Consider the following 19,785-nt stretch of genomic DNA (forward strand, 5'->3'; position numbering starts at 1 on the left):
CTTCCAAGAAAGATTTTGTGTGTCCTGCGTGTGGTTAAAAAGTATGCTGATGTTACGCTTCCAAAAGTTTGTATTATTTAGAAAATTATATGAAACAGCTTCGGTACCGTACTTTTTTGAACTTTTGAGACTGTGCAAATACTAATACTTTGTTTAGCACTCTGGTTTGTTTAAGAGCCTATGCTAATTTGAATAAGTTTGCATAAACTATTTTAGAAAGTTAGTTTAAGATATACTTTTAAACGCTATTATTTAAAGTGTAATATTTTGTACTTTTATTTAAATATACTCAAAGGTTTTAGTTTGTCCTCTGTAACAGTTGAGTTTTACTTCAGTCTGTGTAGGTTATGTCGTTTATTTACGTTTAAATTCGTGATATTGAATGCGGCTGACTACTAGGGTGAATACCGGCTGACCTCTGGGTGACTGGTGGCCGACTACTGGATTTTTACAGGTGATTTTGGGAAGTTATTAAAAATTGAGTTAATACCTAGTTATATCATAATTATTGTCACAAGTGTGAATGTGAATAACACAGAGAATATTATCATGAAGGCAATTTATTTTGATTATGTTTTACATTGATATGCTGTACACCTGACGCACGAATCATTTTTCGAAATGTCCCTCCTTGGCCTTGATGCAGGCACGAAGTCTGTCCGACCACTGGTCAATGGCATTACGCACGACGTTTATGGGAAAATTGTTCACTGCTCGGGTCAAGGATTGTTTCAGACTGTCGACAGATCGATGTCGTTTATGGCAGACCTTTGCCTGAAGGACTGCCCAAAGTTTGTAGTCCAACGGGTTCAGGTCCGGGCTGCTAGAAGGCCAATCAGCGGTAGAAATGAAGTCGGGGACGTTCCGTGCCAGCCAGTCCTGGGTACTTTACGCTTTGTGACCTGGAGCGGAATCCTGCTGGAAGGTCCACCTTTCTCCAGGGAACATGGTAGCAGACAGTGGTTTCACTATAGTTGTTAGGACTGTGTCCTGGTACACCTTGGTAGATGTTTTAACACTTTGTTCACAAAAATGCAGCTGGGTTGTGCCTGAGTAGCTCATTCCCCACCAAACCATTACTGAAGCAGGATGATGTGCTCTCTGAGCCCTTGGAGCTGCCTCAGCACCTGCAGTAGATAATGTATCATACACACGGTCATTTTGGGCGTTGTAGGCTTGCTCAATTGTGAACACCTTTTTGTCAGTGAACAGATTCTTTCTGTGCAGATTGTTGGCATAACGCCGCAATAGTCTCTTTGATTTAAGGATCATCTGCGACATTAATGTTTGTGTCAGAAAGTGACCAGTCCACCTTTTATACGCCCGTAGATGTAGGTCACTCCTGAGCACACGAGACATGGAATTTCTGCTGATGTTCATTTCAGCAGCCATCACACTTTGTGTTCGAACTCGATTTCTTCGAATTCTTGCTGCGACTGCTTTCTGGAACTGAGGGGTTCGTGCCGTTCGTGGTCTGCCACTTCTTGCGCGGACAGCTGCCGTTTCAGTCTCGGTGTATCGCGGTATGGCGTGATACATGAATCTATTGCTGATTTGTAGGGGTTTCAGGAGGTTGAAAATCTCACCTGCTGTCTTCCTGACCTTGTGTAGTGCAATTCTGCTACATGATTTTCGTAATCGCCCCACTCCATCAGAACTCAGTACAATATCAATGCATGTCATGAACAAAAACACACTACATGCATCTTCCGTGTTATACACAGATGGCAGCACTGTGCCACTCCGAATGCCTAAAGCACCACTCTAAACTTTGTGACAGTGTCTATGATATAACTAGGTAGTTTATTTTCGAGCATAATCATGTTATATATTCATGTTTTAAGCTTTATTCTTTGTACTTACGCGATGTGAAGGGGACGTGATTAGAAACTCTACATGTAATAATTTTTCGAAATGGAATTCACCCCAGGCCGCTAGTCAGCCCAAAAATGTAGGGGAGCTGAAGTTAGGGGGGCCCGATCCAATCATATTATAGTTCATCACCATATTATAGTTCATTTGCAAGCCCACTGTGAACATTTTAAGGTGGCCAGCAAAAATTTAGGGTGGCCCGGCCCCCTAGACCCTCCTGGATACGGGCCTGATTCACCCTTAAAGGGCCAACTACTGGGACATTTAACCTATATATTCTAATAATAAATTCTAATAATGGAATTATACTTTAATAACTACTAGTTTCACTATATTAACAGGTAATGAAAAGAAAAGACTTAATAATCATCTACTACCACGAATACACATAATTTTGAAGAAAATATTTATGAAATTTAATTTTCCCCGGTATTTCAAGATAGGAATAAATGGTTATTTTATATACCTTGTGGAAACACATTTCGGAGTCATAGGTTACTGGATAATTTTTCTCAGCATTCTACTTTTAAATCATCTGAAGACGTGTAGAAGAAAAAGAAATTCTAACTTATTGACAGTACCTATAACCATAATGAATTTAATCTTAGGTTCGGTTCCCGGAGGTGCCAGGCAAAAGCGCCGATTTCTCTGTAACTTGGGGGAGGCATTCATAAAATATATGTATAACAATAAAAAATACTTAAAAATATATGGGGACCCGGGCTCCCTTGGCCCCACTAGGATCGGTGCTCTTGGTGCCAAGTGCCTCTTATCCAGAACAATGACACATTATCACTTTCAAAAGGTCTAAAGGCAAAACCAAGATCGAACATAAGATTTTTTCATCATAATTGGCAATTCTGCTGGAGGTAAACAGGAATAAAATAGGAAAACAACAACAACCCCGCTGGCTCTGCCCTGTATCGCCTCCTTGCCACCTTACCCTGTACTCTTCTGAATACCGGCACTCCTACACGTCTTCCCCGTCCCCGTGAACTTCCTACTGCTCCTGATCTTACCTTTTATTCCCTGCTTACTCTAGCCACCTTATATGGACTGTTACTTCCGACCCCTAAGGCAGTGATCACTTCTCCATCATTTTACATAACTCGACTTCACCTTCCTTTCCTTCCTTATCCCCTATAGGTCGCCAATATTTTACTAACCTTGATTGGTCCCTTTATTCTTCCTGCTTTGATCATTTCTCTCCGCCTCCCTCGTCCCGCGATCCTTTACATCTTTACCCTGCTTTTTGTTCTCGCCTTTCCCAGGCAGTATTACACTCCCACCCTGATCCCTCTCCCTAAATTCGTTCCTCCATTGTCCATTCTCCTTATCCTAAATGTTGGACTAGGGAATGTCAGCAATGAATTTTTCCGACGGAGTCAAGCCCTTAAAACATACCTCTCCACTCGCTCCTATTCCAATTTCCTGGTATATCAACAAACCCAAGCCACCACGACCCGTATTCTTCAACAAACCCGTCGTAATGCCTGGCGACAATTTTGTTCAAACCTAAGTTATGGTTCCTCTTTATCCTCCATTTGGAAATTTTACCGGTCCCTTCGTAACAAGACATACGGTTGTCGACTTGGTTTCAGCGTTTCTGACTGTCTGTTCTTATCTCCGATATTTGGCTTGCTTTTTCTCGTACCCTGTTTGTTTTAGCCGTATTCATTGATTTTTCTCAGGTTTATGACTTTGTTCCTCTTTATGACCTCATAGATATACTTTGGCAGCAAGGTATCCCTTCGAAATATCTCCGTATTATTTACAACCTTCTGATCCAACGTACCATGTATCTTCGCCTCGGTTCCCAACTCTCTGAAGGTCGCACCACTTCCCAAGGTCTTCCACAAGTTCTGAATTATCTCCTCTTTTGTTCAATCTCTTTCTGGCCCCCTATTCTTCCTCAAACCAGTAACACTGTACGGGTTCTTTCCTATTGTGATGATTTAGCCTTCTATATTACTTCTCCCTCCCCTCAACTTGCTATACCCCAACTCATTTCAGCTCTCACCACATTCTCCACCTGCTGTTCCAAACATGGCTTAAGTATAAACTGGAACAAAACTTACTTTCTCGTTTTTACTCGCAAACGCACTCCCGTTCTACCCTCCTTTACGTTTGCCGGTATTACCCTTCCTCGCCGTCCCTCTGTTAAATACCTTGGAATCGTCTTAGACTCTTGTTTACGTTTGACCCCCATTATGAACTTCTACATAAAAAAATCCTTCTTACGTTTAATTCGCTCTATTCCTACCTCTACTTGGTCTACAGATTTCCGTGTCCTCGTCCTACTATATAAACAGGTTTACTTACCTATTTTAACGTATGGTATTTTTTTCTATCTCGTTCTCCTTCTAGAGTCTTTCAAAAATTCCAATCCCTTCAATATACTACTCTCTGCCGTACTCTTAGCCTTCCTTCCACCACTGCTGCTACTGCGCTTTATTCTGAGACCCGAGTACCACCTTTAGCAATTCAGTTGCCACACCTCTCAAACAAATTCTGTCTTCAACGTTTCCAATTTACCAGATCCTCTCTCCTCCCCAAACTCACTCTGCTCCGACACCTTCATACAGGCCGCAAACGTTCTCCATATCTTGCATCTCTCCCTTGGATATACACCAGCTACCTAGATCTTGCACCACATCTATTACACATCTAGCGCACGTATACCCTCGCTTGCTACTTGCATGAATATCCCGTTTTTTCCCAATACTTTTCTATCATTTTCCGCAATACCCTCCCGTCCACCTTTTCACTCCCGTCTCTTACCAATATTGTTTTTTCTCATCCATTCCTCCTCTCCCTCAGCACACTGTGCATTGTACTGCGACGGTTCTGGCCAGGGCTTGCATTTGGGATCAGCCTTTTATGATTCCTCTTTTCAGCAATGTTTCAGCTTTAAACTGCCCCATTATGTCTCTACCTTTCTCACTGAAGCTTATGCCTTGTTTGCGACTCTTCAGCATCAGTATACATCTATCTGTATCGCCACTGATTCTAAATCTCTCCTCCAATCTCTACAATCTTCCCCATGGACTTCGAAATCCACCTGGATTCTTTATGAAATTCTTCTTCTATACCGCCGGACTTCCCTCAACTATACTACTTGCTTAATTTGGTCCAAAGATCATGTCGGCATCCTTGGGAATTCTTTAACTGATGCCGCAGCCGGTTTCGGAGCCCTGCACAGCACTCCCATAGATCTTTCAATCTCGCTTATTGACCTTTTTCCACGACTTATTACACTTTATGATCAACGCTGGACCCCTTATAATGCCTCATGTATAAAGGCACGTTGGTACTGGCACCATCCTTGTTCTCTTCGCTCTCCTTCTTGGTTCATTCAACATACTTTCTCTCCTTCCTACCTCCATTTTCTGTTCCGTAACAGACTTCACATTCTGTATACTCCCCAACGCTTATATCTTTTCCGCTTATATCTTTGCAACTTTGGTCCCGATACAGGCTCCATCAATCATCTCATTTTTTCTTGCCCTCTCTACCAACAATATCGCCAGCCATTTCTCTCTATTCTTCATAAATTTCACGGTTCTGGTCCATTTAATGTAGATTCGTTAAGTTTCACCTTATCCCCACCTGTTCTTACTGCCTATTATCTTTATTTACAAATATTTACGTTATTTAGCATCTTATAAGCATATCTAAAGATGCATCTCATTTCATAATATGTTTCTTTTGAAAACACCGTCTATAATTGCCGGGATAGTGATCTTTGCTGTATAGATGCATGCCGGGATAGTGCTTGTCAGGCAAGTAGTATGTGTAGAAGAAGAAGAAGAAGATCAAGAAGGAAAACAATAAGGACTAAATTCCCGATTGCGCCATAGCGAGAAAACTTTTTGAAATTGAGGTGAATGCATGGCTGGAAATAATTGAAAATACCATGAGCTTGTGCAACTGGTGCAACAGCCTATAAATTGACCAAACAGAAATATGAAGTTGGAAATTCCATTTATGCTTTTGTTCCGTAGGTGAAGTCTCTCTCCACCTGCATTCGAAGATTTTTTAAGTCAGATTCTCGCAAGGCCTTTAGAGAAAATCAACAAAGGTAAGCAAGCATCTTGACTGGTAGGGTTCACAAGTACGTGACTCACATTACGTGTAATAAATGTAAACGGTATTAAATATATCAGAACAAGAGGACTGGTAGGTAAAGTTCAATACTTTGCGTGAAGAGACATTTATTAGTAAATTTCCATACTGGTTTACTTTTTTCGCACCATCAGAAAGAATTTAAGTAATTATAATTCTTCCAGTAATATACTTCTTATTGTCCCCGAGAAGGTTTCTGCTGGGTGAGAGAATATCTCGCTGTATAGATAAAGTTAAAGAAGGCTACCAGAAGTGTTTGTTGGAAATTTACAATTCTTTTCGATTTGCATTTAATACAGCTTCCGGATGTGTAGAAGTGCAAGGAACAAACAGCATATGCTATATGGCCACTAAAGAGTGCGAATGGCATCTAACCGAGTCAGAGCAGGACGAAGCTGGTAGACCGATGCGGGGAGCATCCAAGGGGAGCAGGCGCGTAAGCGAGGGTAATGAAATGGATTTTGCCAATTATACAGGTATACTAGTTGCGCTGTACTTGTGCAAATATAAAGTACAGATTGGCAAGAGTTTACTTTGTGCCGACTGTGACTTAACTCGAGCCAAAATTTACTGTTAAGCACAAAAGGAACTTACCGAGAACACAACGCAATCAACCCCTGCGGGGCTTCCAACCCGTTCCTAATACTACTACTTGCACTATGGATCTGTATAATCGGCACAGAGTAAGCACTGTGCAGAAATATACCATTGATAGAGTCTCCTTTCAAATGCACTCACTTATTTTATCCGTCATAAATCACTTGTAAGCCGTTGAAACTAATATTACGATAATCAGTTTTTCACTACTCTTGCTTACGCATATACGCACCATCGCTGACGCGCCTGCTCCTTTCGAACAGTCTCTCGGTCTACGGCGCGGAACCACAAGCTTCGCCTTGCTCTGACTGTTAGATAGCATTTGTGCTTTATAGTTGTCACCTTGCACGGGTTGGTTTGTGTATTTTATATCATACATTCTCAAGCCGTGTTTATAACTTATATCCAAATGGTATAAAAATTTGTAATTTTTCAACAATTAGTTCTAATGCCAAGTGAGATATTTTCATGTCGCCCAGTGCAAATCTTTTAGGGGACAATAAGAGAAAAATTGGTAAACGAGTTATATTTTTTTAACGATTATTTCGAGAGCTGTGCCAAAAGTAAACATGCCCGACAAGAGGATTTAGATTAGGTTTAAAGGCAGTTAAGTTTGAGTAAAAGTGAACACTTTGAATGGGAAATATGTTTAAAGTAGGCCTTCAATAGATGGCAGGAAAATCATGAAATAAGGTAGACCGAATACAAGGTGGAAATACAAGTCACCTGTGAACATAGAGACTGTTGAAGAGTGTGGTTCATTGCTACGCAGTTGTAACATAAGGCTTATTTGTAGTGCATATCTACTTCAAGTTTGTGCTAGTTTTTCACGCTGTTATCATTTTCTGTACATACAGACAGTGTTGCCAGAGCTACCGATTTCGCAGGAGATCTCCTGCTTTCTTCACGTTCTACTGATCTACTGCGAACGAAAATGAAAAGTTAAAAATCTCCTGCTTTTTCCTCATTTCGAGAAGTTAAAGAAATATATTATTATTAATATTGAATTTTCATTTTTTTCCTTTCATAGAAAGATGAAGTTTCTCTATATATATATACAAAGATCTGTAGAAAATATAGTTACAGAGCTTTGCTGTATATAATATGAATACAAGATACAATTGTACGTCATCTTCCGTATGCATGATGGTTGGTGATCTTTATGACTTACTGTAAAATTTACGAGTACATGTTATTTAGAGTGGGACTTGGGTTGGAAGAATAGCTTATATCACTTCTCCACGATCGTTAGCGAAAAATCATCTTACGTCATCATCACGTGTGACTGTCCATATAGCTATACTATCTCTAGGTGCATGATAACCGACATTTTCGCACTCCACTTTGCTCTTTCACTACATCTTACTTCACACACATGTGTATCAATTATTAGGGACCATGATGGTCTTTCTACCTCCAAAAGATTACCTAATCATCTGCAAACATAAAATTTCAAATTTGTTTTGTATGTATTGCTTTACTTGCTTTACTTTGAAATGAAAGTAATAATGAATTCTAGACTGCTTGTTTTGAATACTGTCCCCTTAATAATGGCTTTTTTTTTTTTTTTTTTTTTCGTTGGATTTGTACTCAATGACGCCCCGTTATGTGTCTACTGCTTTCTCCTGTTTTTTATCTTCGAGTCTTCTGCTTTTCCATCTAATCGGTCTGGCAACACTACATACAGACGCGCACTATATTGGTGGCGGTCCGGTTTCCCTCTGCCGCGAACCGAACAGATGTAGGGATGTACCGATACTTTTAGACACGTTTCTTATATATTATCAAGGAATTTTCAAAATAATGAAATGATCAACATTGTAATAGGATATATTAGATGTAAGGCCAAATTTGACATACAAGGACAAAAAGGAGAATTTCGTATTAGGTTTCATACAAAAAATATATTTCCTCTAACTTTAATCTAGCTCACATAAAATAAACTAAGAACGAAAGGAAGACTTAAATGACGGTTAAGGTGTAGTTATACTTGTATAGGAGGACTTTACATTTTTATTTTTATATATTATAAACTACTTATATAGTATAAACCTAATTCTAAGAGTTAGTGATTGGTATTTAGAGCGATAATGTACTTTGGTAGTTATATTGTATTTATTAGTCCCTATTACATACATATAATGCAAACGGATACTGCCGTTACAATTTTATATTGTTTAGAAAACTATGCATGCTGAACCAGGGTTGCTGTGTATACCATTCAAGAATAAAAAAAAAAAGTTATTTAAGCGAAGTCGAAAACGATAAAACTATTAATTTTAGAACTAATTGTTTTTAACCAGTAAATAGGAGAAAATAATGACAGTGTGAGCGCCTTCTGGGTTTTTTCCATAGCATTTTCTTTTTAATCAAAACCTCTCTCGTTTATGATCCAAATTACGGGTCTGCTATATCCTGACCATGGGCGCCCGAAGGGGAAGGGGGACCTCTTGGCTCACGTAAATGTATACGTAATAAATCAAACCACCTATATTAAATACCGGACTAATATAGCAACCATGAAATGGGGCTCCCGTAGAAAATTTTCTTCCTGGCTGAGGACCTTTGGCTTTTCTTCATCACTATTTTGGCAACGAAGGACTAAAATTATGAGTTGAGTACTAGTAGTGCAAATCAAAGACGTACACATGCATAAAGAAATCGATTGTACAACTGATAATAATTTAGTTCAACTTTATAAAAGAAACCGATGAAATATAAGTGTCACTATTAATATTAAAAAAATTGAAAATAGGTCGGAAGATGTATCGGTAAATATCGGTGTCCATTTGCCGATACCGATATATCGGCACATCCTTAATGCAATGCTGTCTTAGTGACTGTCTGGGATAGGTTGATGCCAGGGACGTTGTTTGCGGTGAGAGGGAGAGCAGCCTCCCCGAGTGTGAAAAATAAATATATACGTTATATTCAGTTGCATAGTAATATGCTATTAAACAGCATGGAATTTTTATATGAATAAAGGCTAATATTCCGCAAATGCCGGCTCACGATAAGACCCTCATGAACCAGTTTTCAACGTTGTATTACTTTTTATTTGTTGTTATTTTAATATATCTTACGTAGAGTTAAACTTTTTCATTTCAATCACTTCCTCTTATTACGAAGATTTCTTGAGAACCGACCCAGTAGACAGCTTCCGTTCCCTCCTCGAGTGCTATTAATGTTGCTAACTCATACATTAAGAAAGTTACAACTGTAGTTGCATGATAAGCCTATTTCAACATCTACATTTAGTGCCACGATTACATCAACTATCATCATACAGCATTATTCACATTTTGTTTTTGTTACTATTACAAAATAAGTGTTTTGTACAAAGGTAAGCCTTTTGGTTCCCAGATGCCTTTTTCTAGAAAATCATATTCACGAAGAAATTAAATGTCGACTAAAAGCAGGGAATTCGTGTTACTATTCGGTTCAAAATTTCTTGTCGTCGCGTTCTGTCGAAGAATTTGAAGCTTAAAATATATAAAACAGTAATCATGCCTGTTGTTCTGTATGGTTGCGAAACATGGTTCGCTTACTCTGAGGGAAGAACATAGACTGAAAGTATTTGAGAACAGGATCCTGAGAAAAATATTTGGACCCAAGAGGAACGAGAATGGGCAATGGCGGAAACTTCATAACGAGGGACTACATAATTTATACGATTTACCCAACATTGTTAGGGTCGTTAAGTTGAGGAGGCTTAGGTGGGCAGGTCATGTAGCTAGAATGGAAGAAAGTAGAAATGCTTTCAAAGTCTTGACTGGAAGACCCATCGGAAAACGACCATTAAGAAGACCTAGGCGCAGATGAGAGGACAATATTAAGATGGATCCCGCAGAGATTGGAATACAAAGTAGAACCTGGATGCAATTAGCTAAGGATAGAAGTCAGTTGGGAGCTTTTGTGAACGCGGCATTGAACCTCCGGGTTCCATAGGCCATAGAGTTAGTTAGATGCCTTTTCCTAAAGGGACACCACACCTCACATATGCTTGTCAGCTGTGAGGGAGGAGGTAATACTTTCAGATAAATTTCACTCATCCTGTTTGTTTCTCCTTTCTTTGTGCTTCAGATCCAGCACAGTTTTAGCATTCGATGAACAATTAACGAAAATTCAGCAGAATCAGTTTGTACCTTACCAATGACAACGGTCAGACGAAGGCCTGCAATTGGAAGTACCCTTTCAGAACATTATTTCAAACGAAATGCTTGTCAGTACAATGTGTATATTGAATAGTAATTAGCGATTCCGCCAGACCCCCCCCCAATGGGGTATCACACCCCTAAACTTCCAATAACATCCCTCCAAACTTCTGTCGGATCCGAACCTGAATAGGAAATTTTTCAAAATTATTTCATGTTTTGTGCGAAGAAGTCCTATTTGAATCTAGAACTCTCAAACGATTGAAAGAACTTTCTTCAAGGATTTCTAATTTAAACTTTCCTGAGAAGAATATTAATGCATTATATTTCCTAATTTGTCAGCTCTGGCAACAACAACAACAAACAAACAAACAAAAAAAAAAAAAAAAAAAAAAAAGGTGGGGTTCTTTCAATCGGTACCGCTTCAGTGGAGAGATCATCTTCAACAATGAATAGAATTTTAGCTTCAGAACGGTGCCGGCTCACTCCAGAATACGTTTGATGAAGGTGTCCTTGAAAGGACCTTGTTTAGCTGATGTTTGAAGTGAAAATATAAGTGTTGAGGCTGATTTTGAAAATATTATGTTGTGCATACGAGGAATGGTTGAGTAGTCTTGTACGAGTGGCATCGGTTCAGTTGCGAAATGAGTGAATCCAAATATATGAATTTGCGTTTCAAAGGACATTATAGAACTTGGAACAGTGATTCTCAATCTTTGTAAGACACACACAAGTATGCTTGTAAATATATTTCCAATACTTTTTTTTTTTTTTTTTTTCATTAGGAACTATTAAATGAACCCGCATAAGGCATGTTTAGGTTATAAAGTGGTGTTACGATGTGTGAAAATATGAAGAAGCCTAATGACGATTCAGAGGAGAGGTCAAAATATGCATGCAGTAGTCATCAAGACTATTAACACCTTCGTGAATATATGAGTCACATGGGTGAAAAGTGCAAAATTACATTGGCTATAAATTTAAACGAATTAAATTGCCTACAATATTGCGATAAAGGTAATTATCTGCAATTAGCAATAAATGTTCCAGTATATCATGTTGTTGTTTTAGCACTTCAGATATCAGATCGAGTTCATCTAACCTAACCTAACCACTGACTGATCTCAGTCGTGAAAAAATTTTCATTTTAGGCAGAGCAAATAGAAATCTAAGAACGACAAGAGAATTGATAGATTTAGAACATCCGACGTTTATTTGTCCATGCATATATTAATCAAGAAAACTACGACTGATTTTAGTTCAACATCAGTCAAGTGAATTAATTCGTTAATACTATAACTTACCTTGATTATAATGGGTATTCACGCAAAACAAAAAATAAATAAATAAACGAAAAGAAGGTCAGTTCAACATTTTCTATTTCGTTGAAATTAGGATTTCAGTGGAAAGGTTATTGCAGAATTGTATTACTCTTTTGTGTTATTGCAGAATTTTAGGATAATACGAGAAACGTAAAAATAATAATATAAGTTTTTTAAAAGACAAGCGCTCACACCCCCTGATTTTGAAATCCTGGTGGAAACCCTGATAGTAATCAGCAATCATAAGTTCCCGTTAGCCTAGAATTACCAAATAAACATTATCGAGTGCAGGACATTCTTTCAGAAAGAGACTTAAGTTTTCATAGAACAACAGGACTTTCTTCTAAATTTTCCCCCTACCTTATAATTGGTTTGACGACGTTGAAGCTGTCCCATTTTAAACAGGAGAAACCTTTTTTGAATTGCTGTTCAGGCTTTCTTCAGTTCTAAAACAGGATGGTGACAATAATAAGGATAGTTTTAACTAGTGTTGTTCACGAGGCGAGAAATTTCTCCTATTGTTTTGTCTTCAAGATGAGAAGTACGTTTTAAAATTCGAGGGGATGACAAACATGAGGCAATTCTCGTCTCGTTTTTAAGAAGAGACAAGAAACTTCTTGGGATTTGTGGGAGAAACTAGTGCACTAAATGTGTTATAACATACTCTTCGTGGACGCGGAAGACTTCTTATAAATTCTAGATAAAATTAAGAAGACAATGAAGGTATAGATGTTATACATACATTTACGAAACGAGACTAGCAAACTTCCGAAGCGAGACGAGAAAAGCTTTCCGTGAATTGAGACGAGACAGCCTTTTTTCTCGTCTTGTGGGAAACATTAGTGATCGCGACTTGGGTATGCTTTTCACGTCACATTGGTTTGTGTGTTCAGTTATGTCTCGTTTTGCATATAAAAATGAAAGCGAACACATTCTTCATTTTTCGAAGAGTAAGATATCCGCACTAACTGAGCGCAGTATGAAAACGAAGAGAACCTGTTGATAACAAAAATGGACAATGAGAACGCGCTTTTCAAAAAAGGGTGTATCATAAAGACACGCACACACATTTAAAAAATCGATGCTGAAATATGTAATAATTTTTTTTTCGTTATACACAGCTAACACAATTTAAAACCTGCTACAGCTTTATTTAAACAATTAAGCTGTCCTTTTTGTAGCAGAATGCTGAGTATAGTGCAGAATGCGGAACACACACACCTCTGGAAAGAAGTGAGCAATGGTTCAGGTACAATTGTGATACTAGATTCTTTACTTTATATTTTCGGAGTTGATTGAACTGTGATGATTTCAAGGCCAATGAGATTACTGTCTCTCACGAAGCTACGAAATTCCCTCGGTCAATATCTCCGACCGTGCTTAGGAACTGTTATCACTATTTTGTCAGTACTATTTACATTCCTCCCCGAAGAAACGTGGTGCCATAATCTCTGAGCTAGTACTACTGCTAAAAGGAGGGTGACTGTGTACTCGCGCAAGCGTAGTGCGCTCCAGGCTCGTATCCACGGGGTGCTAGGGTGGGCCGGGCCCCCCTAAACTTTTCACGGTAGGCTTGCAAATGAACTGTATGGTTGCGTCGACCCCCCCCCCCCCTACATTTTTGGGCTGGCTACCGGCCTGGTGCGCTCGTCACGTGTTGGGCGAGCTGGATAGAGGATCTCAAGACATCGTACAATAACTGTTAATCACAAATATTTCTTATTTTCATGCTTTCTTTACAATTCACTATAGATATACCACATTGACTTGATGCCTAGTTTTCCGTTGCAAGTGCTGCTATCAGCTGAAGGAATTCCACTCGCTTTCTCTCGCTTAGCAACAGCTGAACCCTTATTAGCTCAACGCGTGTGTGTGGGAGGGTGTGAGCTTTAGTTCCCATTTTTGCCACGGCTCAAGACATTTTGGCACCACAATAGAAACGTATTCAATTGTATTACTGCACAAAATTAGTACCTTCCAGCTGTTAATTGTTGCAACCTAGCACTATAAACATAGTATTACAGTATTAGTAAATCAACTTTTAGAGGGGGGTGTTGGGAACAGAGCCCCGTATCAGATGCATATCCCTGGTTATTATAAATTACATAATTTCGTGTACTAGGTTGCCACACGAGGGGATACTTATTTCATGAGATATGACCTTTTCTTAGCAGCAAGTGCATTCTTACTGCCTTAGAAACTACTTTTTAAGAGAGAAATTTCATTAATGGGTGCAAATTGACTTTAAGAGGGCATAGTATAACTACAGTGTGTGGACGTATGACAGAAACTGCAATGCACAAAACACGATTTAACTTGCGGTTGGTGGCTACTATAAAGCACTCATACTATCCATCCGATTCAGGGCCGGAGCACAGCAGAGTGGTCCGGGCGTTAGCAAAGAGGGTGGGTGTACGTAGGGAGCAAGCACATCATCGGTGGTAGGTGTACATATAAACGAGTGTAATGTGAAGAAACATTATACGGCATAAAAATGTATGCTTTGCGTGTGCTGTAACTTCGCTACACTTCTATGATCATTTTGTACCCTGCCTTCACAAGGCACTTCACTTCATCAGGTTTTACGGAGTGCTCCGTAGCAAAGAGCACATTTCTCATTTTGTGTACTATCCTTATTATACATATTTTGATTACTTATACAATATGAAATCAAATAACATCTTTCATGGATTTACAAATTTATATTTTCATAAAATGGGATAGCACTCAAAGGTTTGCTCCATTTCACAGCATTTGGTTCAGATGCAACTTCCCTCGTACTAGTTTCTGGTCTACATTTTATATTCCCCACTATCACTGCAGCATACACATCCCAGGTTATTTAATAAGACGGTGGGTTTGGAACACCCCCATATCATACTCTATTGCCTATATACTTAATATCACATTAACACACGAACTCGAATAATCCATAACTTCGTTTTTCTCCCTAATTAATCACCCTACACTGATGACCTTTGTTACTATTATGCTTTCGTCTAATTCTGTTCATCTGTTCACTTCTCCGTTAAATATTATATATATTTCAGGGCTCAACCTGCGACAGTTAACCCTGAGTGAATAATCTGGCCCACTCTACCAAAATACGAAATTACGGTTCTGGTTAATGCATTTTTCCACAATATATTCTGTTAACTCCCGCCAGTGTATTTATTTATTTTTAACATGATAATACGTAATGGTTTATCAATAGATTGAATTACGTTAGTTTATGTTAGGTTTGGTGCAATTACTTAGTGCATAGGTTTGTCATGGCGCAACTTATAAGGATCCCCACCTCTAAACATTTATTACCTAATATTGTAGTAGGGTATTGTTTATAATCCTGGTTGGAAACTAGAAGGTAAGGATTTATTGTTTTTGTTAATCACAATTTATTGCATCCGTTCATCGTCATACAACGAAATTGGACATGCCAGTTGTATATATACCAGTATACTTAAACATGCATACTGTTATTACATATGGATTCTTATAGATTCATTAATTTACTTACTGTACATATAATTTTACGTATACGAATTATTTTGTACATATTTTTCAACCGAGTAAAAGCATTGTTCTATCAAGTACCTTTTAAGTTTGGATCTAAAGCTATTTACAGAGAGCTGATTTTTTTTATATATGATGGAAGTAGATTGTATAATAGAGTACCTTTGTGCGTAACTTATTTATTGTATATATTTGTTCTATGTGCATACAAGTGAATGTCGTCTTTACTTCTTGTGTTGTACCTGTGCATATCTTTGTTAACAATAAATTCACTACTATGTTTTTCAAATACATTAATATCTCGAACAAATACATTGAGGGAAGAGTCATCATATTAAATTCCTTAAAAATATTTCTGCAAGAAGAGTTCCAGTCTACTCCTACAAGTACTTTTACCACTTTCTTCTGTAGCCTAAAGTAAGCAATACTTTTAGGTGCATTTCCCCAGAACATCAAGCCATATTTTATTATAGAATGAAAATTTGAGTAATATGTACACTTAGCTGTTTTTACATTAATCTTATCTCTTACACATCTAATTGCTTAACATAGTTTGCTTAACTTACTTCTTAAATGTTCTGTATGTGGTTCCCAGTTGAAATTATTAGATATTTTAACTCCAAGAAAGGTAGCAGTTTCTATATATTTAACTGTCTTATTATCTATTCTTATTATTGGATTATCTTGATTATTTTTACCATTGTGAAAATTTAAGGCACATGTTTTATTTGCACTAATAATTAGGTCATTTTTAGTCATCAAACTTGAAAGTTGGTTCATTGCCGTTTGGCAGTTTGAACCTAATTCGCTTTCATCTTTCCCACTAACTATTACATTTGTATCATCTGCATATAAAGTCACACATGAACTGTTAATACTTTCAGAAAGATCATTTATATAAAGAAAGAGAAGTGACCCTAGAATTGATCCCTGTGGTACTCCACGATTAAGAGTTTCTTCACTTGATACACATTTTTGAATTTTATTATTAATTAAAATTCCTATGATTTCAGTTACTTGCTTCCGATCTTTATGGTATGATTCAAACTATTTATTTGCTAAGCCTCTAATACCATAGCAACTAAGTTTTTCTAACAATATATTATGATTTACTAAATCAAAGGCTTTTGTTAGATCTAAAAATATTCCTATAGATAATTCTTTCTCATCCAACAACTTTCTGCAGGTTTCTAGAAAATGAAAAATTGCAGTCTCTGTGGATTTACCTTTCAAGAAACCATGTTGGATATAATAGAATATTTATTAATGATATCCATTACCCGATTGAACATTATTTTTTTCCAGAATTTTACCTATAACGGGTAGTAATGATTTCGGTCTATAGTTTTCTATTTCATTGAATTTACCTTTTTTGTGTAATGGTTTAACTTTAGCAACTTTTAGTTTATCGGGAAAGGTTCCTGGGCGATTGAAATATTTGAGAGATAACATAATGGTTTAACTAAATATTTGTAACAACTTTTTATCAAACTGTTAGAGATTTCATCCGTCCCAGCCGAATTCGAATTTTTCATTTATTTTATTATGATGATTATTTCACTCTCTGTTACTGGTTCCAAGAATATAGATTTATCACATTTTTTAATTTTATGTTCCGTTAAGTTAGTTTTACTAGTTCCTTTGCTTTTAATAAGGGTTTGTCTAACTAACTAACTAACTCTATGACCTATGGCACTCGGAGGTTCAATGCCGCGTTCACAAAAGCTCTCCACTGACTTCTATCCTTAGCCACCTGCATCCAGTTTCCACTCTGTATTCCAATCTCTGCGAGATCCATCTTAATATTGTCCTCCCATCTGCGCCTAGGTCTTCCTAAGGGTTTGTCCTACATTTGTTTAATATTTATTAAAAGATGCTGCCATGTCCTTTGGATTTGTCAAGTTTACGCCCTCATAAATTATGCTACTTATATGGGTACTATGCGTTTGCATGTTGAGCTCTTTTTTTAATTATTTTGCACATTGCCTTTGTTTTATTGTGTGATTGAAGAATCTTTCTACTGTTATAATTTTGTTTCACTATCTTCAACATTTTTTTAATAACTAGTTTTGTGCTGTCTGTAAATTAATTCATTCATCCTAGTAGGGTAACGCTTCCTAGTTTTATTTAGTTGTACAATATATTTACCATGTTTGCTTTTAAGATTTCAGTTGTAATCCATTTTATTTTTTTCTTTATTTTACTAAAATTATTTTTTATTGGAAATGCTACTTCAAAACTATGCTTTACAGTATCATATATTTTCTCATATACTTCATTCACGTCGCTTAGCTCATAAATTCTAAGCTGTGTTATTTCTGAATAGTCTGTAGTTTGCAACACTTAACAGTTGGAAAGACTAATTTTGCGAAGTAACACAATACAGACGAATATGTGTCTAGCGAAGAGGAAAGAAAGTATGAAATTAAGAAATATTTGTAACTGAAAAGTTCATGTAGGTATAATCCGGGGCTCATTGTGTGCTCACGAGTAATCTTGTTATGGCATATACATTTGTGGGCATAGTATTCATTTTATGTAAGTGTGTAGGTCCCTTGATTATGACGTGTATATCTACGTAGATGGCAGCTGACAAAAATGAGTATAGAAGATATTAGCATATATTTATTGAATGAATTGTAATTTTTGGACATTGCTTTATGGTAGTGCATCTCGAACGTATCTGATGCCCAGAGTGTGGAAGGCATGTGGACATTATTTCCTCAAAGGAATGTGAGTTTCACTATTACCGGTACATAATTTTGCTATTGAATTCTTAATGTGTACAGAGGATGGAATGTAAAGTTACATAATATCTTAGAGAACAGTTACAGATGCTGAACAACTATGTTTAGAGCTTCACTGCGATTTTCATTTAGTGGTATAAGCTTATGAATCATTAGAAAATATGGAACTAATTACACTTGTAATTAGTTGTATGTGAAGAATTGGATCATGTTGTAAACACTTGTATAACCATGTTTGTTAATCTATCTTTTGCGCTTATCACATCTTTACTTACATAACGAAAGAACTCATTACGAAAAGCTGGCACAGCCATATTTCTTACTTCCTAAATTCCAATTTTTTTTTTTTTTTTTCTGGGACTCGGAATAGCTTTTAAACTGCATGTAACATTACGTCATGTCCACGAGGTTTTAGATTACACTAGTTAACAAAGGTTTTGTTATATAAAAGGAAATACCTGTTCTTAAAGGAACTTTTTGCGCTGAATTCGAATATGCACTCGGTTTTTCTCCATCACGTACGATTTTCCCGTAACAGAGGGATTTTCGGGAAAATCCCTCAAAAATTTCCCTTTTCGTTTATTTTACACCCCAAGATCTTGTCCCCTTGCATATACTAACATAGAAATTATACCTAAGTATACTTTGATTCATATTTAACAAACCCTCCAAGTTTCGTAATAATCGCTTTATTCTTTCTAGAGAAATAAATATGTTTGTATGTATACTGTGTGTACTGTTTATTGCACCTTATAGTAATGCTTTCAGATCTCTTAAGTTGAGGTAAAACGTTTTGCTTTATTACCACAAACACATATATAAAATATAATACAATATAATTTACAAGTGTGACAATTTACAATAAACAATAATACAAATGTACCAAAAGGTCATGAAAAGACAATCAAAACTGTCACAATATATGAAACTTCCATTGGGTTACAAAAACGTACACTACTTCCTTCTTTTGTAAGAAATGTTGCATTCTCTAACAAGACCCCAACAATAGTCCCCCATCATTGAAGGATCCCATCGTCCCTGGTACCTTTTCTCCATTGCCATTATATCTTGGTGGAATCTTTCCCTCTGTTCGTCGCTGAGAGCACCTAGGTTAGCAGGAAAGAAGCTGAGGTGGGAGTGCAAAAAGTGGATTTTTAAAGACATCCTACAACCCAACTCTTTGTATTTCTGTATCATGTCCTGTACGATTTCTGTGTAACTCTCAGCTTTGTTATTGGCCAGAAAGTTGCGCACAACACACTTAAATGCTGTCCAGGCAGCTAGCTCAGCACTGTTTAACTTGCTGTCAAAGCTATCATCAAGCATTAATTTCCTAATTTGGGGACCAATAAACACTCCCGCTGAAATCTTAGCATCACTCAGGTTAGGGAACTTATCTCGCAAATACTTGAAACCTTCACCAGATGTGTCCATGGCTTTGACAAAGTTTTTCAT

The 19,785-nt window shown here is 37.4% G+C and overlaps 1 protein-coding gene across 2 annotated transcripts in view; it reads left to right on the forward strand.

The window, feature by feature from the left end:
- Positions 1-5,663: 5,663 nt before the first annotated feature.
- Parg (Poly(ADP-ribose) glycohydrolase) overlaps positions 5,664-19,785 on the forward strand; it is a 58,096-nt gene continuing 43,974 nt past the window's right edge. For both annotated transcript variants that reach the window (XM_081770293.1, XM_081770296.1), the window contains exon 1: positions 5,664-5,953. The gene's annotated coding sequence lies outside the window, so the exon portion shown is untranslated. The remainder of the gene's footprint in view (positions 5,954-19,785) is intronic.

Source organism: Thermobia domestica, chromosome 1 (assembly GCF_964235325.1).
Source record: "Thermobia domestica chromosome 1, izTheDome1.hap1.1, whole genome shotgun sequence".
NCBI classification, from domain to species: Eukaryota; Metazoa; Arthropoda; class Insecta; order Zygentoma; family Lepismatidae; genus Thermobia; species Thermobia domestica.